This window comes from Lygodium microphyllum, chromosome 5 (genome assembly GCF_053477565.2).
Source record: "Lygodium microphyllum isolate KBCC chromosome 5, Lygodium_microphyllum_v1.1.10, whole genome shotgun sequence".
NCBI lineage: Eukaryota > Viridiplantae > Streptophyta > Polypodiopsida > Schizaeales > Lygodiaceae > Lygodium > Lygodium microphyllum.
Window position 1 is genome coordinate 118278777 of NC_141139.1, and position 24194 is coordinate 118302970.

Consider the following 24194-nt stretch of genomic DNA (forward strand, 5'->3'; position numbering starts at 1 on the left):
TTCGAACAGGAGAGATAGATTTTTGCTAGGTACCACTATCTTGTGAGATGATGGTGGTACGAGTTAGGGAAAGCTCTCGCCTCCTGGCAGTGGCAATTTTTCCTCATGTGTTTATGGTGTATCCTCTGAAAGTACTTTGTGTTTTCAGCATATTTTTGATATGCCTAGAGCTGCAAGTAGTATGTAAAAAGGAAAGAAAAAGAATTAATGATTGCAAGTGTTTTGCAGGAAGAAGATTGGATAGATGGTTTCTATGATGGCCTTTCATGCTCAGATACCATGGAATAACTTTTGGTTTTGCTAAATGCTAACAATCAAGAGATGTCATATGTCTTATAGGTTCATTTTCTAGCGATGTATAGTGAGATTGTTGATTTCATGCTTCAAAAGATTTTGGGGGGTGAGGATTCTCAGCAAAAAGATTTGGGTGTTGTTGTTTATACACAATAAAATTTGTGTTTACCAGGGTATTTTCATCGAGGAATGAAATCTGCAAGTTGTAGCAATGAAGCCCAAATTCAGACAAAATATAAGACAGTTGACAAGAAGGTTCGACCAGTTGCAGGACCACTACCTTTGGACAGTGATGAGATGATTAGAAGAGCTGCTATGAAACCTCCTTTGCGGGATCCTGCATGTGTTGGACATAAGTTTTAGTTGAGACATTGAAAGAGATGAAGATTGGGACAAAAAATTTTCTACTTCTTCCTGAAGAGGTAAGATGTTTTGAAGAGATGTTATGCAGACATGAAATAGATTTTGCTTTCTTTCCACATGAGATTGGATGCGTTAGTCCTAGGGTTGTGATGCCTATGGTTATTTTTACCATTCCGCATGTCCCTTGGAATCTATGGTCTATTCCTGTGCTGTCGAGGGCTCACTTGCCCAAACTGGTAGAGCTCTTGAATGAGCGGATTAGGATAGGAATTCTAGAGCCTATATTCCAATAGGTGGTTCATTGGTCCTAAAAATAATGGGACACTTAGATTCATATAGGACCTATAGCTACTAAACAAGGTCACTATTCAAAATGTTGGTGCAGGACCTATTGTGGATGAGTTTGCTGAGGCTTTTGCTAGTCGTGCTATCTATTCCCTTGGTGATCTTTATTTGGATATGATTAGTTCCAACTTGCCCTTGTTGAAAGTAGAGATTTGACTATGATGAAGACACCTCTAGGCCTTGTTCGAATGTGTATGCTTCCACAAGGAGCTACTAATTCGGTTGCTCATATGATGAATGGGATGAACAAGGTTCTACGAGATTTTATTCCTGAGCTTACTATGCCTTTCATTGATGACTTACCTATCAAGGGATGTTTGGAAGAAGGTAAAGATGATTCTTTAGATGATCATGGATGCAGATTCTTTGTGGCTTCACATATTAGAGATGTTGAGAAGATTCTTTGTAGACAGGAAGAAGTGAATTTGACCTTGTCAAGATTGAAGTCTATTTTTGGTGCCAGAGAAGTTTTGACTGTTGGTCATATGTGTGGATATTATGGCAGGAAGCATTCTCCTGCGAAGGTTGATGCCATAGAAAAGATTGTGGAAACTTGTTCCTCTGCTTCGGAGGTTTGTAGGATTCTTAGAGCTTGTGTGTTTTATCTTATTTGGATTCCTCACTTTGCTCATATTGCAAATGATCTTTATTAGCTCTTGAGAAAAGGGCAATGTTTTTCTTGGGAGATAAAACATACTAAAGCCATGCAGAAACTGAAGAAATTATTGAGAGCCGCTCCGACTCTTCGAAGTAGATTATGAGTGTGGAAGAACTATTGTGCTTACTATTGATACTAGTCCTATCAGCATTGGATGGGCTGTTGGCCAAGATGATGTAGATGGGAATAGGTATGCTATTCGGTTTGGGGCAAAAGTCATAAATGATCAACAATGAAGGTATTCTCAAGTTAAAAGAGAGCTCTTGGGATTTGTCACAGCTCTCAAGAATGACAGAGAGTACTTCATTGGAGCTGTTGTGGTGGTTGAGACTGATTGTTTGCCTCTTCTAGTAGGTATGATCACAAGTTGTTCTACTCCAGATATTACCATTCTTAGGTGGATTGGGTACATAAAATCCATGAATCCTGAGTTCAGACACATAGTAGGTAAAGACAACCCAGTAGCTGATATGCTTTCATGAGCAAGGTATGATGATATGGATTTTTCTTGTATTGATGATGCTAATGATGGGGCTGATCTTGCAGCCATGCATGCTGATCATGTTTGTCATGTGACTAATTTGGAAAGCTTTGATGAGTCTTTGTATATAGGAGAGTATTTGTAGATTGGTTGCTATTTGAGTACAATGTCTAGACAGGATGGATGGATTGATGCAAACTTCAAGAAAATTAGAAGAAAAGCTTATGGTTTCTTCTTGTGAAGTGGAATACTTTGGAAGCATCCACGAAAGCGAGGAGGATAGCCATTGAGAGTTGTTTGTGATAGAGCTTCACAGGTGCGTATCATGAAAGAATTCCATGAAATTCTTTGGGCTAGACATCGAGCTAAATGGGCGACCTATGAGAAGGTCAAAGAGCACTGTTGGTGGAAAGGCATGTATAGAGATATCTCACAGTTTGTTGAGACATGCCATGATTGTCAGTTGTTCTCTTTAGTGAGGCATAGAGATGAGCTTCATTCTATCTACCCACTATGTGTTCATTGCAAGTGGGTTCTTGATTTGATTACTATGCCATTTGGTTTATGAAGATGCGCTACATTGTTTTGGCGCGAGAAGATCTCACAAATCAAGTGGAAGGAAGAGCATTACAAAAAAAATCTACATTAGTGGTTTGTAAGTTTCTTTTGGAGGATGTTATTTGCAGGTATGGATGAATCGGAAAAGTTACTGCAAGTAGAGGTGAGTTGGATGCTGATGAGGCTAGGGAGTTTTTCTCTTGCCTTGTCATTAAATGTGCTTTGACTTTGGCATATAATCCAGAAGGCAATAAGAAGAGCAAAAGAGGCCATCCGCCAATTGTGAAAGCCTTGGCCATGGAATGCAGTGGATGGGTTTGAGAGGGGCCTAGGTTATTGCCTTATGTCTTATGGGCCGATTGCACTACTCACAATGTGACTACAGGATATATGCCAACTGAGTTGATGTATGGACAGAAGCTAGTCATGCCTACAAAGATTTGCACACTTACTTGGAGTGCTTTACTGTGGTAGCAAGAAGACATGTCTACAGAAGATCTTTTGACTCTTCGTGTTCATTAGTTGGAGAGAAGACCCAAAGATATTGAGAGAGCAATTCAAAAGCTCAAAGAGGCCAGAATTCGCAACAAGGACCACTTCGATATAGCAGACATAGATTGAAGCCTAAAGAGATTAAAGAGGGAGATTGGGCATTGGTCTATGAAAACAGTCTATACAATCAGTATAGTGCCATCCGCAAGGTTTCCAGACGATGCTTTGGACCCTACTTAGTGCATCATGTCCATGACAATGCTACATATTCCTTAGCTGAACTTGATGGTATGGCCTTGGGGTTCCAATTGCAGGGAAGAGAATCAAACTCTTTAAGAGAAGAGAGGCTACAGCCTATGCAACTGAGGAGTTGCATGATGCAAATTACGATGGACTTGAGATAGAAGAGGATGAAGATGAAGATATGGGCATTGGAGATGCTTTTGCAGAAGATGATGAGATAGCATTAACCGTCGAGCTTGGTAGTGATGAGGATGGGTAGTTGTGGCCCATCCAAAGGATGTGTAGGTTTGGGGGCGCGGATGTCGTGATGCTGCGCATCTACCACTGCAAACCTGAGGGAGGAGGTTTTTTTGTCAAGATTTTGGACTCTTAAGTCAGCATCATTATGAGTTTATTTCCCGTTGTGTGTATCTTTTGTGTTTGCATTTGTATGTCATGCGAGCTTGTAGAATCTAACAAAGGATTTATAACTTCAGTAATCAATGGGTCAGGTAAGATGCTCGTAACTACTGTTGGCGTGAGAACAGATTGGGAAAAATTGATGTCCAAGCTCAGTGAAGATGGAAATTTGGAGACACGGTTAGAGGTTTAGATCAATGTGGTTGCAACTACCATAGGGAAAATTGGACTAGCTTTTATTCTTCTTACTTTAATAGTCCTTTTAGTACAATTTTTGATAGTAGGTTTCCAATGGAGATCCAAGTAATTTTTGGAAATTGTGAATTACTTTGCAAATGCAGTTTCATTCCTTGGTGTTGCGATTCTCGAGGGGCTCCCTATTTCCGTAACACTTAACCTTGCTTATGCCAAAGCTCTTGTTCGAAACCTGACAGTTGCGAGACACTGGGCTCAACAACATGCATTTGTAGTAGGAACTCTAACAAAAAATCATATGACCGTTGTAAAAATATGCTATGCTGAATTTCTTGGTTGGGCAATGGAAAGAAATAAGATCTTGACGTGAGATATTAAAGGTTGAACCCTTTAGTTTTAGAGGAAAAGAGGATGATAGTATTATTGGAATTGGCAAAGGTAAGGTGGCATACGTAGAAGATGGTCAATGTAGGGTGACTTGGCAGCATTATGGGCGGGTTGATGATGAAAGCCTTGGTGTCAGATAGAGGCACAATTATTGAATGTTATTTTTGAAGGCAACACGAGAGATATTTTCATTGATGTCAATTAAAGCTTCTCTGAAGTTTTTCTATGAGAAAAGCTACAAGCTTTTAAGTGTGGCTGCGTGAAGGTGGCGCTATTAAGGGAGGCGCAATCAGTTTAAAAAGACAAAACGGTGCGACAGAGGGGAGGGTGGCGCTGATTATTTAAGAAAATGGAGAAGAAGACGTGAGGAGGAAAAACTGCTGCTTCCAGACTTTCCACGCCGTAAACTTAGCCACCTTAAATTGCGATAGCCAATCTGATGCATGACCCAACACTGAAGGAAGTCATTGCCATCGAAAATATGGCGACAAGAGCGAGGAAGAGTTTGAAGAAGGACGAGACGTTGCAGAGCTAAAGGTGACGAAGGACGAGACGCAGCAACGAAACGAGGCCGAGGGGAGGAAAAAGCCTTGCGGGTTGGGGGCATCAGGATCATAAGGGGAGATAAGGGCTTCACGATTTTTGCTTTTCGACATCTGGAGAAGCAGTTATTGCAGCAAATTCATTCTCTTGATCAGCTTCTTTGCTATACAGATGGCTGTGAACGAAAAAAGAAGAGGGGAAGGATAATAGTGGTCTCAGGGAGTCTACTAGAGCGGTTAAAAGCTTCTATGGAGGTTTCTGACATCGACTGAGTATAAGCGATGAATTGAAGCACCATTTTTGTACATTCGCAAGTACGAGAAAGTTGCATGCCAACTTTGGATAAGGCCGCTTGGACTTTGCAACTATAACTTGAATCGCAATTGCTAGAAGTAGGCTGCTCGCACAGATCATTAGAGTAGAGAGATATGGAAGCTGATTGTCAAAGACCTACAAATTGAAGGGGACTACATGTTCTATGTCTTACCCATAATTGCGGAGGACGACACCAATGACAATAACATCACGCTGACTAGAAGAGGAAGCAAACTACCAACCTTGGAAAAGAGGTCTTCGTCAACTATGCTGTATGGTGCTGGTAAGCTATAGAAAAGGGAAAAGATTTTTGCGATCTTTCTCATTGTTCATGCACACATAGTGCATGTTGACTGCAATCATACGAAACACTAAGAGGAAGGAGTGTCACAACCAGTGCATGAAAGTGATTGCACAATCTTCAGCGAGTGGAGGCAACTCACACAAGAAGGGAGTAAAACTCATTTGAAAGGCTCATAGCATTCATCCAAGTGGTTGAAGAAGGCAAGCTTCATCTGAATCATCCTTTGGATCACTAAAGCCAATTCTTTCATCTCATATCACTTCTTCATCATCATACCATCATCTTCAGTTTTAGTCTTTCTTCAGAGGCTACAATAATGCTAGCTGTTTGTAGAGGAGAGGAAAAGAAGGGAATAATCTCTTTGCCTTCACTTTGCTCTCCAAACATCATCTATAACAATCAAAACATCTTCATTATGGTTTTACAGTAAGAATGATGGAATGAGATTTCTAGTCATTCGTCACTCCATGTATTTATCTTGATTTAAGTACTCTTGATCCATTATTCCCATCTCACTTAGCATCCCTACAACGTGCGACATTCACAAACGGATCTCTGCGCGTATTATCGTGCGACAACATCGTATTTACCAATGTCGCAGTGTGTAGGGTTGAAGGTCACCACATGGATTTGGCAAGAAAACTTTGACAATATAATTGGAGATGTGGCTTTAAGAAATAAGTAGATTATAGTGAATGTTTAAAAGTTCAAGAGGTACTTTCGCGGTTAGTCACAAGGGTTTGAGAGAAAAGTTTGTATTGGGGTTCAAGAGCTTAGAATCTAGAGATGGAAGAGGTAAGAGAAGGGTTGAAGGTTTCAAGTCAATCCCTTGAAGATGTTAATAGAGCTTTCAACTGCATGATCTTAGCAAAAATAGAGCAATGATCATGGATTATGATGTTAAGTACATGTGTAATAAACAACTCTGCCTTCCATCATTCAACTTTGCATAATTACACTCGAAGCTTATGAGTCAATTACAAGGCTTGATGAATAATGAAATTTTCTTCAAGAGAGCTTCAAATAAAGATCCAGATAGGGTTAAGTTTCCATAGCCAAGAATTTAAGAGGAAAAGCTCTCCTTAATTCAACTCAAAGCATAAATGAATGTCTTCAAACATTGCCCTACCATAGGAGCTCATAAAACATGCATATTTTGACAAAATGTCAATTGTAAAGCAAGAAATGAATTAAAAGATCACTGTTGAATCTAACCCTCTGAATATGGCTGAAGATAACAGCCCCGAATTAGCCCATAAACTCCCGTGATTCTCCTTTGATGAGAGCATAAATTGTCTCTAACATAGAGTGCATAGATCAACCAAATACAAGTGTTAATCATACCATATGAAGTAATAGAGAAGTAAAAGGATCTGTTGTCCACAAATCATTGTGTGGGCTGCCTATTTCAGCCCATAAACATAGCATCTATCTTCCAAGAGGACACTTTGATGAAGTACAAAATCAGCCCCCTATATTCAAGAGCATGTTACAAGCAATAGGTACCTTGCAATAGGCATGTAGAAGTAGCGAAGAAGAAGGAATTCTTGTTGCCCTTGTTTGCTTTGTAATTGGCCACCTATTTTAGCCCCAAGCATATACATAGAGCAATCAAGATGCTTTCTTGATACCCCTTGCACAATGCTTATGCAATATCTTCTTGCATCAAGCATAACAATTCCATGAATCTACAAGAAGAGAAAAAAATAAGTGTTGCTACCCACAATACTCTATTTGGGCTGAAATATTCAGCCCACTTTCTTCTCATAAACAAGTCAAGACAGTTTCTTGACACTCCTCTTTCCAAGCTTCCTCTATGGTAGATTGCAGTGAGCTTCCAAGAGCATGAATGAGCCCTTTGTGTCAAGATTAATCAATAAAAGCAAGTAGATGAACTTCAGCTCTTCAGATTTCAGGATTGGAAGATTTGTAATAGTCCGTATTCAACTCTTAAAGGACTTAAGAGAGTGAATTTAATGTCTCTCTTGATAGGGAAGATCAAACTCAGCATATAGAGGAATACTCAAGTCAAGAATAAACTTTCTTCAAGAATCCATAAGAGTAGAAAATGAAACATCAATAAGATAAGAATCAGTCCAAAGAATGTGATAGGATGAGTATGTCAATTCAACATCATAGTTCAATGTCTCCCAAAGATCTCTCCTTGATAGAGAAGAAGGTTTACATCAAGAGGTAGACACATAGGGATTGCCTTTCACTTCATCTACACAATTACGTGTATCTCTTGATCCATACAAGAGATGCTTTAAACAAATATTTAATCTAGTAAAGAGTATTCTTGGCCTATCAGCTCAGCCCACAAGTCTTGATAATGAAGATCAAGATGTGGAGCAAGAGGCTCGATTGAAAGGAGAGAGATGCTTCCCCATAGATATAGGCACAAAAAATGTTTAAAGCTTCCTTGTTTTTCTTCCTTGATTCTCCATCCCCTTTGAATGGGCTGCTGCCCTCCCTTTTATACATATTTACCCTGTTTTACTTAGCCAAGAGTGGCCTTTCATTTTCATTATTTGCATGAGAAGAGAGGTACTTACAGTTCAAGTTTAGTCTTTTGAAGATAGTTGTAGTTACATGGCATGAGCTTCCTTTTGTGTGGTGGCTTGACACCTTTCATCCTTCTCCAACTATGGCGCCTTGATCTCAGCCCAAAATGGCCCGCAAAATGCAGCAAAAGAAATGGACTGCTTCTCTTTCCATGGGCATAATGCACATAAGGTTCTAAGTCTCATAAGCCTTGGTAAGCTATTTACACAGTGTCTTGTGTGTACTTGGTTAGTCAAATCAACTTTGGAGACATAGAAGAAGCTTAAGAGAGTGGTCTTCCCATCTGGGTTTAGTGACAAGAAGCTTACAAGGCAGAGTTAAAGGGCTAGAGATCCAACAACCCATTTTTCCATCATGTATTAGGCTTGGAGATTTACATGACTTATTACAACTTGTGGTCAAGGAAGAAGCAAAGTTAAATGAGTTGTAACTTCAAGGTTGTCATGGCACTGTCTTTATTCAAGGTGGGAACTTTTTGACTTAAGGCAAAAAAAACCAAAGGATGGCACATTATGTTAGAATGGAAATAGAAGTGAAGGACAAGAGGATTTGAAGTAGGAAAAACAACTTATTTTGTGGATTCTCTAGAAAGTTATAGAGTGGATAAGAAACAACATAAAGTGTTATTTTTCATTCTTGGGCATACATTCCCATGGCAATGCGTGCGTGCGCACACACATGCACACGCACACGCACACACACACGCACACGCACATGCACATGTATACGCACACGCACACGCACACGCACACGCGCGCACACACACACACACACACACACACACACACACACACACACACACACACACACACACACACACACACACACACACACACACACACACACACACACACACACACACACACACACACACACACACACACACACACACACACACACACACACACACACACACACACACACACACACACACACACACACACACACAGAGTCTCTCTCTCTCTCTCTCTCTCTCTCTCTCTCTCTCTCTCTCTCTCTCTCTCTCTTTCTCTCTCTCTCTCTCTTCTCCTCCTGCTCCTTCTAGTTGCCTAGTCTTGCATCTAGGTCAATGATATATTTCAAGCTCTTGAGTTTATCCTATAGTGATTGTAGGACTAGATAACAGCCGTTCCACTAGTCACTAAAAGAGATTGGGGGCATTAGAGATGGGCCCCATAAAATTGGTGGGCATATCATATGCAACATTGTTAAAAATATTGCATGTGGAACACCAAATAGCATATTATGAATGATGTCTTTAAAACAATGCTTATGTGATGCCTTTTATGATGGGGTTTGTGACATTTACAAATTGTAGTGCATCTCTAAGAGACAGACTATGTTGTGCATGTTATAAGTGATGCCTAAATTAAAAATTGTCATGTAATCTTCCCTTTCTTCTCTAATTTTTCTATTAGCTTCTTGTAATACTCTAACCTGTTACTTCCTTAAGCATGAAACTAGCCTAGTTTTGTAATCCAAATATTCTATGATACAAGTTAATATGATTGTGCAGAATGTTTTAGGTGTCTAAAGGTCACTTTCTAGTCTTCCATTATTAAGATGGAAGCTATAGGAATTCATTTTTTCTATTAGCTCCCTGTAATGCTCTGACCTGTGGTGTTGTTACTTGCTTAAGCATGCGACTAGCCTAGTTTTGTAATCCAAGTATTTCAATGATGCAAGTTAATATGATTGTGTAGAATGTTTTAGGTGTCTAAAGGTCATTTTCTAGTCTTCCATTATTAATATGTAAGCTACAAGATGTTAACCCTTAAACGAACAAATGTGGAAAATATGGAAAAGCTAAAGCAGAAGACAAAGGCCAAGGAAAAGTGAAATGGTAGACAAAGACACACAGGGAGAAAAGTCCTAAATAAAAGCGAAAGGCGCACAAGGAAAAGCGCAAGTCAATACTTTTGTAAAAGAGCGCAAGCGCATGATGGTTTAATTCAAGGAGCGCCGACGAACTCTCACCCGTGTAATTTGTAAATGTAGACAAGTGGTGGAAAGGAAGCTAGGAAGATAGAAGGACAATGGGGAAAAAGGCCTAGGCCACGGCCGGCCATGTAAAAAAGGGGATAAGGGGATGACCACCTGAAAGGGATTTAGGGTTTTGTATATAAAGTTGAAAACTGAATGAGAAGCTCATTCTTGTATGTGACCAAAAGTGGCTCTCCTCTTCTTCTTCTTCTTCTTGTTCTTGCTTGCTTGAGCTTGTGCTCGAGAGAGGGAGTGTGAGGGAGTGAGTGTGTGAGGGTGAGGGACCGGGGAGGAGAAGCTCTCCATCTTCTCCTCTCTTCTTATCTTCTCTTCTCTTCTCTTGTCTTGCTCGTGGCGATGGAACTTGGAGCGTGGAGCTTGAGGATGGAGCTTGCTTGAAGCTTGCACTTGGATCGTGGAGCTACCGAGTGCGCGAGAGAGGAGGTAACTCGATTAGTATGGAGGTAAGCTCACTACACCCGTAGATATGGATGGCGCATCGACTATGTGAGAGGTAGCCATTAGTGCTCGGCTTGGAACGCTTGAAGCAAAAAGCTGTTTGAGGGTCTTGGCGGTTGAGCGAAAGCTCCCACATTCTGGTTCCATTGTCGGGACCAACAGATTCAAGCCTTGAGCGCTTGCACGCTTCAAATCGAGCATTGAAGTAGGGTTTTCCCTGAACTGGTGCTTGAGGTAGATAGGTAGGAAGCGAGGGAGTTTGAAGAGGTATTCGATCTCCTTAGTAAGTAGGTTTTTGATTTGTTGGTGAATATTAGAGTAGGACAATCCATCTCTATCTCTGGTTTTGATTTTTGTTGCATTAGGTTAAGGTTAGGATAGGAAAAAAGAAGGAAAACAGTAAGTTTTTCTGTTGCTGTATAACAGGCTGAAACAGGGAAATAGGGGAAGAGATTCAAATTTCTGACTGGAAGAGTATGAGGGACTAACCTTTGAGGTCACAACAGGCTGGGATGGGACAATAAGAGGCCCAGGGAACCAGAAAGGCCACATTTGACATCTTGCCCTCTGAGAAGAGAGTGAGCTTGAGAGCTAGGGAGAGAGAGAGAGAGAGAGAGAGAGAGAGAGAGAGAGAGAGAGAGAGAGAGAGAGAGAGAGAGAGAGAGAGAGAGAGCTGCAGGGAGATCTTGGACGTGCTGATGATTCGAGCGTCACACCATTTTCAGGTACGCCAGGCGTTTCCCTCTGTTGCTTTGCATCTAATTAAACGGCACGGCACGATTCAATGAAGTAGACGTTAGCCTAGAGGCGTCATTGCAACTCGCGGGCCGTTGGCCGCACAGTCCGACCAGTTTGTCCGAGTCCTAGAATAGGATTGCCCTATCTCTAGAGTCGGACTATCCGACTCTGAAAATCAGACCTCTCCAAAAACCGATTGACTCCGAAAATTGAACCACCCTTCCGATCCGAGTCCCAGAATCGGACCAGTCCCAAAATCAGACCAGTCCCAGAATCGGATCAGCCCCAGAATCGAACCATCCTTGTTTGTCGGATCGTCCGATTTTGAAAATCGCACACTCGGACCCTGGAAATCGGACACAAGGAATCGGATCACTCAGAATCGGACACTTGTCAAAATTAGACGTTCGATTCCAGAAATCGGACGTGATCAAAATCAGACCACTAGGTTGATCGGACCAACCAAAATTGGACGTCCGACTCTGATAATCGGACATCTGAGAATCGGACAGAAAACTGTCAAAATTGAACAGGTGTCTAGAACACAAATTTTGACGCATCTAAACCTCGAAATTGACCCCAAAGGCTACGTAGAGCTAAAGGCACATTACAGATCCAACATTGGGCTGAAACTCAGAGCAAATAGTTCAAAATTTGGCTATAAATGGTCCTCCAAATTTCTCATGGTATTTACCATAACGAGCCTGCGGGCCGAGGGGGATCCCCCCCCCCTCCCCCCTGGACCCTCGCAAAGGGGGCTCCGCACCTCCCCCAAGTAGGTTGGAGAGAAAACGTGCGCCGTGACAGGTCCTCCAAATTAGACCCTAGTGTAGTAATGGCTCTACATGAGCATGGATTCTCACTTGTAAAAGAGCAATCAAAAGCCCATACCCGAACAGAGAGAAATAGAGACCATAGAACATCAATAGGCCAAACTAGCCATCACGGGCAAAAAGGCCACACCATGATAACACAAAGACATTGTGTTCAGACCGTGTCTAGTCAGAGCAAAACGCAACATCAACAAGCTACGAATGCGAAGATGACTAGACATGACACTCTTGACGAGAGATGTACCTTGAGCAGCACTACACAGACAACCCAAGACATCGATGGAGAATCCACATCTGGTTGTGCAGTTGGGGACTCAAGGGCATTTGTCAGAAGGCTTAAATTTACAAGCCAAGATCCGGAAGACGAAGACATAGTACCACCTGCTTATCTTAGGGTCAAAATCACCGCGAAAAGAGAGCATACTATCGATGCTCTGATTGATGAAGGAGTAGCTTTTAATATCTTGACCTATGAGGCATGGACCCTACTAGGCCAACAAGAGCTTACACCGACTAATGCAACTCTTAGCCCTTACGAGGGACACCCACAAGCACTCATCGGGAAGTGCAAAATCCTTGCGCAAATTGAAACTGAAAGCTTGCCTATCCTATTTCATGTTCCTCCAAATAGTGCTAATTACGGGAAGGAAACCCTCCTAGGAAGACCCTTCAAAAGGGCGACCAACTGTGAGGCTGACTATGTAGCACATAGGATACACCTGACACTATCGGGTGTGAGGATAGTCACAACCTTTAGCAAGGGTGACCTCATCGAACCTCGAGAGAAAGGCAAGGAAGGTGCTGACATAACAGTCAAGCCTATTAATGAGAGCAAGGACTTGTTGGAAGAGCTGATACAAGCACAGGTCGAACAACAAGAACCAATGAGTGAGGCCATGCCTGAAACAAGAAGGTCAAGAGACAATACCAAGGATGGGCTTTGGACTTACAAATATCATAGAAGACCCCAAAAGAAGTCCAAGCCTTATAGACGAAGTCATCGATGGAGGGTCAGTACAACACCATGATGGATATCCAAAGCGTTGCTACATGCTCAAGGGTATTACGCAGGTAACCGATGGATTTGGATACCAAAAGCCCCTGCTAAACCACCTCTTTCAGCCAAACATAAGAGAAACTCCAGGTTTCGAGGCAAGAAACCAAACATGAGTGTTCGGAAGAAAGAGCCTTAGCCTAGTATGCTTAATAAGCAGATGTCATATGTAACCATTGAGCGTGCACAAAGACCATTAGTGCTCAAGGTGATTTTGACTTCCCAAGAGGATAGTGAGCACCAAAGGCACAACGCTGCTCGTAAGAAGGTTGAGTGCTCAACAAAGCAAATAGCACAATCGTCTAATACCCTCAAGCAAATCATTAAGCCAGTGCCAAGTCCACCTAAGAGACCTAGATCTCCTACACCCTATTTTTCCAAACGGACACAGGAAGCACTACAAGAGTCGTCAAGGGCGACTGCTCAATCCCAATCTCTATCTCCATCTAAGCTCCCAAATGTCCAAGAGGTGGGACATGACGCCATCCTTAGCTCTCGGCCCAAGGATATGCTTGAGCAACCTAATGCGACTAGATTTGATCTACACAGAGGAATGCTCAAAGGGCAACAAAAGACACAACCACTTCCGATCACCCTAGGGACTTGACATCGCAATCCACCAAGGGTAGCCAACCCACTAGACTAGCCGCTACTACTTCCAATCAGGGATCACAAAAGTCACAGCCCTTGGCCGTGACAATGCCCCTTGTGGAACGTGTCCTTAGTAGTTTACCTGTGGAGGAGGTATCACAACCAACTTCCTTGACAACTCCAGCACTTCCAAAGTGCCTAAAGCCTAGGCTAGAGGAGTTAAACACAAGGGAATGGCTGAAGAGCTAGACTCTCCAAAGAGGGAGGCAGTTGTATCCTCACAACCGAGCGAGGCTATTCAGCAGGCCATGGCTATGTCCCATAAGGACACACTAGAGAAAGAGAATACTGAGGTCCAACCAAGCACATCAACGCTTGACCTGGTCCAAGGTCCTGAGTCGTGGAGAGATACACCTTCATTGACCAAGCAAAAGAGGAGAAAACAACAACAGTCACAAGTGGTTGGGGATCCCAAGAACATTGACACCAAGAGCGTTGGAGAGCTTAGGAATAAAGCATTGAGTCCATACACCAAAGACCCCATTGATGCCTCTTGTAATAGCGGTGAAACCTCAGACACATCCGTGTGCTCTGAAAAATCAAAGCAGTTGTTACCATCAACAGATTCTTGCAACACTCAATCCATCGACAATAGAACTCGCATTGACCAATCAAGAGTGGATACAGCGCTGTCACAACAGAGTGACAAATTTATACCAGTCACATCCAAGGAGAACCATGATGCAATGACAAAGCCTCAGGAGAAACATGAAAACTCCAAGAGCATAAGAAATCCTAGCATTGGCCAAACTTGCTCGTCTAGGCTTGAGCCCCCAATTGCGCTAAAGCCCGGGAAAACTCCCAGAACCTTGCATGAGATAGCAACCGAGCAAGCCCTCGTTGAACATAGAAGTGTCACAGAATGCTTAACTGAGTTGGATGCTAAGCTCAAAGTGTTCGCACGTGTCTATGTCCTGGCAGACATGGGCGCATTCCCTAAAGTGTAGCTCAAAGAATACTTGCCATTTCCCTTATCCTGGAAAGAGCAAGAACATCTTGAAGAGCACTATAATAGACTCCTGTATGAACGCATGTGACTCATCTCTGATGAGGAAGCTGACAACCTATGCTTAATTGTCACATTCAATGATGTGCTTTGCCAACCAAATCTCTTAAAGATAGAGCAAGTAAAGCGACTATCAGAGGGTCGAAGTCAATTTCAACAATGTTGGTGTGAAAAACGCATTGCAATGGCCAAACTAGGAGCCCAAATCATGACAGTCTCAGAGGAGCGATTGGCCAAATGGCTGTCTCAAAGAGACCCAACCTATGTGGCACCAACTTCCCTTCGAGTGCTGACTGCCATTCGGGGTATGGACTTAGCTGAAACTAGCCAAGAGAACTCTTTGTTTGATAAGATTCTTACTGAGGAGGAGTTACATGTTGCCAGTAGACTCGGACAAGGTTCCATGCTACTCGATGTTGCAAAATATCTATCGGTATTGAGTACGCTGCCACGAGTACTAGATGCGTGTGCCACACTCTAGTACAATCCGGAGTTCTACAATTGGCTTTTATCCTCGTGAAGTGACATGGATTGGTAAATATGTACATAAATAAACAATAAATTTTGTGACCCTATATAGACAATGTCAACACACACAAGCAATGATAGCCAAGTGCAGGGAGAAGAGTTGGGTTCAACAGGCTACGCTCCTCAAGTCCTTCTCTCACCACACATTTGGAAGTTATGTGACCATTCTCGCCTCCAAGTGGAGGGCGTGCAACCCTTATCACCACCATACAAAGCTCTGACCAACATCTCTGAGGGTGGGGACAAGGTACCATCCCTTCCTATGCACCTTTCCCCTTATGGTCTATCCTTCCGAGGATGAGCCCTGCCCCGCTCCTTGACAACCAGTCCACGCAACTTAGCATAAGCCAAGATCTGATAATGGATGGAGGCCAAACGAACATCGGCATAGGGGCCATCCCTCTACTACAAACACTGCATGCCTCACCCCTCCCCTTCTCGTCATGTGCGCTTGATAACCCACACTATAATCCCCTCCATGCAAATGGTTTTATCCTGTGTCAAGGCCTAATCCTTGGTTCGCATTTTGCAAGCCCCCCTACAAGGAAGACATGGAGCACCTAGCGCAGCTGGCTTGTGAAGATGCTCTCCACTGTCGAAGGAAACATGTAGCACAAGCTCCTCTGCCGGTGCGCTACGTGCCTACCCTCAAAAGGTATGCAAAGAAACGAGGCCCCAAGTGACACCGCCTTGGATGTAGGCCGAAGAATCCCCCAGGTCAGGGGAGTAGAAGCTCAAAGAAGCACACAAGGTGTGGCAACACCGGTTGTGCAAGCCCCCAACAGATGCTTGGGCACTAGGTACTCAAAGGCAGAAAGGGCAGCTTGAGACAAGGAAGAATTTGATGCATTGTTCAAAAGCATTTTGGAAACGGTTGCGGCCAGAGACTACACCATTCAGGTCCCGGCCGACATCTTCCTTGCCCAACCTCATAGGAGCCCCTCACCAGCAGCAGAGCCTCAGTCGCCTGACCACCCGGACTCACCCCGCCTCATGCAAATCGAGTAGCCCCTATGATATACAAGCAACTTAACAAGCCATCCTGCCATAACTTTTTGTCTTTTGATGGTTAAAGGGGCGAGCTCCCCACTTGTACATACTTCCCTTACCTATTGATAATATATGCCACGTCTTTAACAAGCACTGGAATAGGCATCGCAATCAGCATCATAGAATTTTAAAAAAGTTATATCTTGACATGATTGCATTTGTTTGTTGTATTTGACGCATGCGACTTGCATGTACTCTCATGAAGTGACAAGTGGATGCAGGATGACATAGGTCTTCGTGCCAACGTGTTCAATGCCCAAGTCACTGCAAGACCACCAACCTCACAAAGAACCACGACAAAACCACACTGTCGAACGCGAAGAATCACCCTTACAAGTGTCCACATCGCATGATCCAAAGCATAGTCATGGGTTACGCTCTCTTTTTGGGTCAAGCTCTACAGTTGGCTCATGACAATTGTTACCTCAATTGTACCAACATCGCGTGTCGCAAAGAGGTTTGCAATATCTCAAGTGTATCTCCCCATCTCAACAATTGCTTCTCTAACAACAAGGCTAGGGCACAATCATCACTATAATATCCATTTCCTGAGCCTTCGAAGCTTGACATTTCCCAACCCATTGAAAGGCTGATAGCATCAACATATTGCAATGGTTGTACTCATGCAAAAAAAAAACGAAAAAGAAAAGAAAAGAAGAAAGAGAGAAATTAGAAAAGAGAAAAATAAAAGAAAAGAACGAAAAGATAAGAAGCACCCACGATCACAGCACAACACCTAGGTTCCTCAAATTAGGAGCATCTAGTGACCTTGGTTGGCTTGCTCCGCCCCTAATCCCCTAGCCCCTTAACATCACCCACAATTGTTTAGGGCACATCACGGGCATGACATACCTAGGGAGCTTGTCTCGTCTATGGTTAGACCTATCCCCCTGACCCATTCGCACGATTCCCTCTTGCACTCTGCCTTAATACCATTGCAATCAATTGTGGTAAGCACCGCACGAATGGCCATGAAAAGTACACTGTCCTCATCACACAGGTCCAATAGCTACCAGCTACTGATAGTGTAGTGTCCCTGTGTTCAATTATGTTACGTCGTGCAGTCACAATGCCAAGGATGTCGCATACGCCTTCATGTGTACTTCTTCTCAACATGGACAACTTTGCTTCATCCCCACATTGTTATGAGAAACCAGCCTGCGGTCTTCTAACTACGTAATATCTAAGTATGCATGAGCACTCACATAATATCTGCACCAAATATATACACAGTTTGGGTCCTCAAGTGCAGGACAATACTCTTAGCTCGCTTAGAGTTCGACCTGTCTCCCAAACTAAGTAAACTATGTCTTGTGCACGATAAAGAAGACTAGCACTATCCCTAGGGAGCGACCACCTATGAGAGGTTTTCAATTTCAGGTATTGAAGACCTCAACGAAGGTGTCGTTCACTCTTCATCGACACTCAACACGGAAGTTCTATCCTTTATCATCCTACACGCCCGCCAAGAATCATCATGTGCAGAATCCCCAACAAACCGCCACTTGTAGTCCATTAGTGTAATCCCCACAAAGAATAGCCCTACCACCAGCCACCTAAACCACCAATGTGCTCCCAACAACCTCAAGACGACCTTTCTCCCCACCACTACAAGTACTCCTCCATGGCAACCACAAACGTCCTTGCCACCCACGTCATCGGTGCATGCTAAAGCCTGCTATCTACTACGCTGAGTGCCATGGGACTGTCACTCGTCTAGGAGGGGGATAATGTTAACCCTCAAATGAACAAATGTGGAAAATACAGAAAAGCTAAAGTAAAAGACAAAGGCCAAGGCAAAGTGAAACGGAAGACAAAGACGCACAGGGAGAAAAGTCCTAAATAAGGGAGAAAGGCGCACAAGTCAATACTTTTGTAAAAGAGCGCAAGCGCATCATGGTTTAATTCAAGGAGCGTCGGGCTCTCACTCGTGCAATTTGTAAATGTAGACGGGCAGTGGAAAGGAAGCTATGAAGATAGAAGGACAATGGGGAAAAGGGCCTAGGCCACGGTCGGCCATGTAAAAAAGGGGATAAGGTGATGACTGCCCAAAAGGGGGAAAAGGGCCTAGGCCACGGTCGGCCATGTAAAAAAGGGGATAAGGGGATGACCGCCCAAAAGGGATTTAGGGTTTTGTATATAAAGTTGAAAAGTGAATGAGAAGCTCATTCTTGTGTGTGGACAAAAGTGGCTCTCCTCCTCTTCTTCTTCTTCTTCTTCTTGTTCTTGCTTGCTTGAGCTTGTGCTTGAGAGAGGGAGTGTGAGGATGAGGGACCGGGGAGGAGAAGCTCTCCATCTTCTCCTCTCTTCTTTGTCAAGATTGTGGGAGAGGAAGGAGTCTCACTTGTAGCTTTCTTGCTTGCACAATGGGGGAATACACACAAAGGTGGAGGCTGAAAACAGTTTTCCTCTTCTTAGTTGTGTAAGCCAAAAAGAACTCTAGTACAAAGAAATAGAAGAACCCTATATATGGGTCTCAAACCAAACTCAACTAACTAAGGTGGCATACTAACTGAGCCACGAAGTAGAGTAGATAAGGATAGCTGTCATCTAGCTATTATTCATGGGCAGTGTACCAACCGCATTTAGAGCTAACAAGTCGGTGACGTAAATGCACAACGGTCACCCTAGCATATCACGAGTAGAGCTCGATATCTCAACACTCCCCCTCGAGCTCAATCCCAATTCCTGCATACCAAGCAGGTCTCTGAACTTGCGCAGCTTCTTTGCACCCAATGTCTTCGTAAATATGTCAGCTACCTGATCCTCTGTGCCGACATAAACTAGATCAATAAGACCTAGTAAAACCCTCTCCTGCACATACTGATAATGCACCTCAATGTGCTTTGTTCTAGAATGATAGACTGGTTTATTTGCCAAGTGTATACTACTCATGTTGTCACAATAAATGACAACTGGCCCATCTGTAGGCTGATGCATATCATAGAGTAGCTTATGCAACCAAGCTAGCTCACATGCAGCCATTGCTGCACCCCTGTACTCAGCCTTTGTGCTCGACAAGGTAACTGTAGGCTGTTTCTTACTACTCCAAGTGACTGCAGTACTCCCAAAAGAGAACACATATCCACTGGTAGATCGTCTATCAGAAATACTACCAGTCCAATCAGCATTAGTGTATCCATGCAACTGTATCTGAACCCCAGTCTCATAAAATAGTCCATACTGCAATGTGGACTTCACATACCTGAGTATGCGTTCAGCCGCATCCAAATGCGGTTTCCTTGGAGCCTGCATAAACTGACTTACCAATCCAACAGCATAGCTCAAATTTGGCCTGGTAATAGTCATATAAATCAAACTTCCTACTATGCGTCTGTACATAGTAGGGTCTTCCAGAAGCTCACCTGCATCTGCGCTCAGCTTCACATTCTGCTCCAAAGGAATTGAAATAGGTTTATAGTTTGTCATCCCATATTTGGACAGCATGTCCAATCCATACTGCCTCTGCAAGAGCCGTATCCCACTTGGTGATCTAACCACCTCAATGCCCAAGAAATAACGCAGCTCTCCCAAATCCTTCATCTCAAACTTGTGCTTCAATAGCATTTTCACATGAAGGATATCTTCATCACTGTCACCTGTGATAATCAAATTATCAACATAAATGACAAGCAGCATAATACCTTTCTCTGTTTTTCTCACATAAAGTGAGAAATCTACCTTGGAAATCTGAAAGCCAATAGTGACAAGATACTGTCCTATCTTATCAGACCATGCTCTAGGTGCTTGCTTCAAGCCATACAAGGCTTTCTTCAACCTGCAAACAAACTTCGGATGAACAACATGCACATAACCTGGTGACTGCTCCATATATACCTCTTCTTGCAAATCACCATGCAAGAAGGCATTCTTTACATCCATCTGATGTAAAGACCATCCATTTAATGTAGCCATATCAATGACTGCTCTTATGGTTTCCGTCCTTGCTACTGGACTGAATGTTTCTTCATAATCAATGCCATATGTTTGTGCATACCCGTTGACTACTAATCTTGCCTTGTATCTGTTCACAGAACCATTTGCATTATGCTTCACCTTATAAACCCACTTACAACCAATTGCATTCTTATATTTAGGCAAAGGTACCAATTTCCATGTAGCATTTGCTTCCAAGGCATCCATTTATTCATCCATGGCTTTCTCCCATTTTTCTTTTCCCATGGCTTGCTCAAAAGAAGTGGGTTCTGGTTCCTGTATCACTTTGACCATATAGGCATAGTGAATGGCTGTAAATCCATCATATTTTAGCCTATCCACAGGATATCTAGCTCTGGTAGACTTGCACAAAGTAGGTTCACTTCCAAGCGCTCTCAAAACATCCATGGTCTTCCTTATTCCAGGTGTAACAATAGAAGGAATACCCAACTCATCATTAATGCTCTGTTCTGAGCCACTGGATTCACCATTCACATAAGAGTGACCTACATTCACATCAAACATGGGCTAATCTACCTTCTCTTTTCCTTTTCGTGATACTTGCATACCACTATCTGCATTGCTTTGAGAAGATTTTCCTGATCTCAATCTGCCTGTCCATGGCGAAGAATGTGAACCACTGCTAGAGGACACTCCAGGTCCACTAATATCTTGTCTGCTGCTGTGAATTCTGTGCAGCATTACCATTTTGTGCATCTACATTATCAATCACACTTGCTGGTTTATACCAGCTACTCATCTCATAAAAAACATCTCTGCTCAATGTAAACTTACGAGTAGAAGGGTTATAGCATCTATACCCTTTCTGCAAGGGAGTAACCAATAAAGATGCACTTCTCAGCTTTTGGATCCAACTTGGACCTCAACTCATCTGGCACATGAACGTAGGCAATGCAACCAAAAATTTTCAAATGAGAAATATCTGGTTTCCTACCAGTATACCTCTCCTCTGGAGTCATCCCATGTATTGCTGTAGTGGGAGTCCTGTTCATTATGTAGACTGCTGTAGCAATTGCTTTAGCCCAGTAAAAATTTGGCAAGTCTTTTTCGTTGAGCATGGCACGAGATACCTCTCCAATATGCTTGTTTTTCCTTTCTGCAATTCCATTTTGTTGTGGGGTATGACTACATGAATATTGCTGCTTTATGCCATACTCCTGCAAGAACCTTGCAAACTCATTTGAGTGGTACTCTCCCCCTCCATCTGACCTTAGGCATTTTATTTGCAGGCCTGTTTCTTTTTCAACCATAGCTTTAAGAGTTTTGAAATGCCCAAAAAATTCACTTTTCTTTTTCATAAAATACACCCAAACTTTTATGCTATAGTCATCTATAAAAGTGACAAAATAATGGCAGCCTCCAAGAGATGCAGCTTTAATAGTCCACACATCAGAGTGGATTAATTCCAATGGCTTCTTACTCTCTTAAACATGTCTAGGAAACGGTTTTCTTGCCTGTTTTCCAAACTGACAGGCTTCACATACCTTATGCATTTCTGCAATCTTGAATTTAGGCAACCCTGCAACAATATTTTGGGCTTGCATTGATTTAAGTCGCTGTACATTAACATGACCAATGCGTTTATGCCAAATATCAATATCTGTAACTACACCGGTCCCATGTGCAAACATTGTTGCACTCAATTCAGGCATGTTTGCATCCAATGTAAACATTCTGCCCTTCTTCTTTCCTTATGCTATCAATCGACCTTTATTTTTCATATCCTCAATAAAGCATCCATGAGAATTAAATCTGACTTGCAAACCCTGCTCAACCATTTGACCACAGAAACCAAGTTCTTGGTGATATTCGGGACATGAAATACATCCGACAGGTATTTCTTTTTTCCATCTTGCATAGACAAAGGAATTTTTCCAATCTGCACAATAGGATATGCAGTATCATCACCAGTCTCCACAAATCCTGGTTTTTCCATTTTCCTTGCATCTTGCATCCATTCTGCATGACTTGTCATGTGGTTTGATGCGCCTGAGTCAACATACCACACATCGTTGCTTTCTTCTGCACTTGTCACAGAATTGGTCATGTGCTGCACCATAAACAAATGCTCATTTCTGTCATCACCCTGTCTACTAGAAGATGCATAATTCCCTTGTTGCAATTTTCCATTCATGATGTCATTTTGCTTTTTATAGCAGTCTTTAGCCATATGACCCATTTTACCACAATAATAGCATTCAACATTGCTGTTTGCATTTTGGCCTCTTTGCCATCCACCACGACCTCTTTGGTTCCCCCTGCCTCTAGAATTACCACGTCCTCCTCCATAGGACTAGTTTTCTTGAGTTTGCTGCATATTCTAATTTCTACCACGGCCTCCAGATCGGCCTCCTCTACCTCTACCTCTACCTCTTCCAGCATTTGAGTAGAAGACAGTTTCTTTTGAAGTTCCTCCTGAAGAATATGCACCACCATTTCTCTGCTCCTCAGAAATTAGAAGAGCAATCAACTCCTCAAAATCAGGAAATCTTTCACGGACGGAAATGGATGTTCGGAACTATGCATAATCCTTTCCTAGACTATTCAAGGTCACAGAAGCAAGTGCATCTGCAATCTTCTTCACCTTCATGTGGTAGTCATTGATGATCATACTTTCTCTTTGCACATTGTGCAACTCTTGCTTGAGCTGTATTTTCCTGGCTTGCGTATTTGTGCTATACATTTTTAACAAAGTATCCCATGCCTCCTTTGGCGTACTTGCATCCTGAATATGCACAATTATAGAGTCTGAAATACTGATAGACAACCAGTACATAACTTTTCTGGCTCTCTCATGCCATCCTTTAAATGCTTGCATTTGCTGTTGATTGGGAACATAAGGAAGAACTGGTTCTTCTTCATTTCCTGCAACAAATTCCCAATATCCTTTTTCCATAAGGAAATTCGCCATTCTAAACTTCCATGCTTGGAAGTTGTTCTTGTCAAGCTTTTCAGTGACAATCTGTGAAAGAGAATCAGACGCCATTACAGAACACTGCAAAAAATTCTGTCACTGTAAAAAACACAGCTTCAGCCTCACGAGGGCAAATTTGCAAAACTAACGAAAGTGGTATTTGACCACACAGTCACTTCCTAGTGACAATTTTTTGCATCAATAGGCAACATGGATGATTCTGTAACTCCCAATGTCTCTGTACACAGGCATATGATGCAATTTCTATGGTAACTTTTCACCAACCTGTAGAACGGTGGTCGCACAATATGAAATAGGGCCTTTTCCTGAGTGCGTGCAGAGAATTTTCGCCTCCAAAACAGGCCCCGAAATGGCCTCAAATAAAAAAAACAGACCAACCATGGGCTAAAGTCCTCTCTCGCAGCATATACTACCCTCTTGCTACACCGCGAAGGGCGTCTCAATCTGAGACAATGCACTCTTGCACTTTCCGGCTGTGCTACCTACAGAGACTTGCTCCCAAAATAGAAAAATGAAAGCAACACTGGTCCTCTTACCAGAACACCGCGAACTTGGCTTGCTTTCTTGAGCTCCTTACCATGAACAAGGCTCTGATACCATGTCAAGATTGTGGGAGAGAAGGAAGGAGTCTCACTTGTAGCTTTCTTGCTTGCACAATGGGGGAATACACACAAAGGTGGAGGCTGAAAACAGTTTTCCTCTTCTTAGTTGTGTAAGCCAAAAAGAACTCTCATACAAAGAAATAGAAGAACCCTATATATGGGTCTCAAACCAAACTCAACTAACTAAGGTGGCATACTGACTGAGCCACGAACTAGAGTAGATAAGGATAGCTGTCATCTAGCTATTATTCATGGG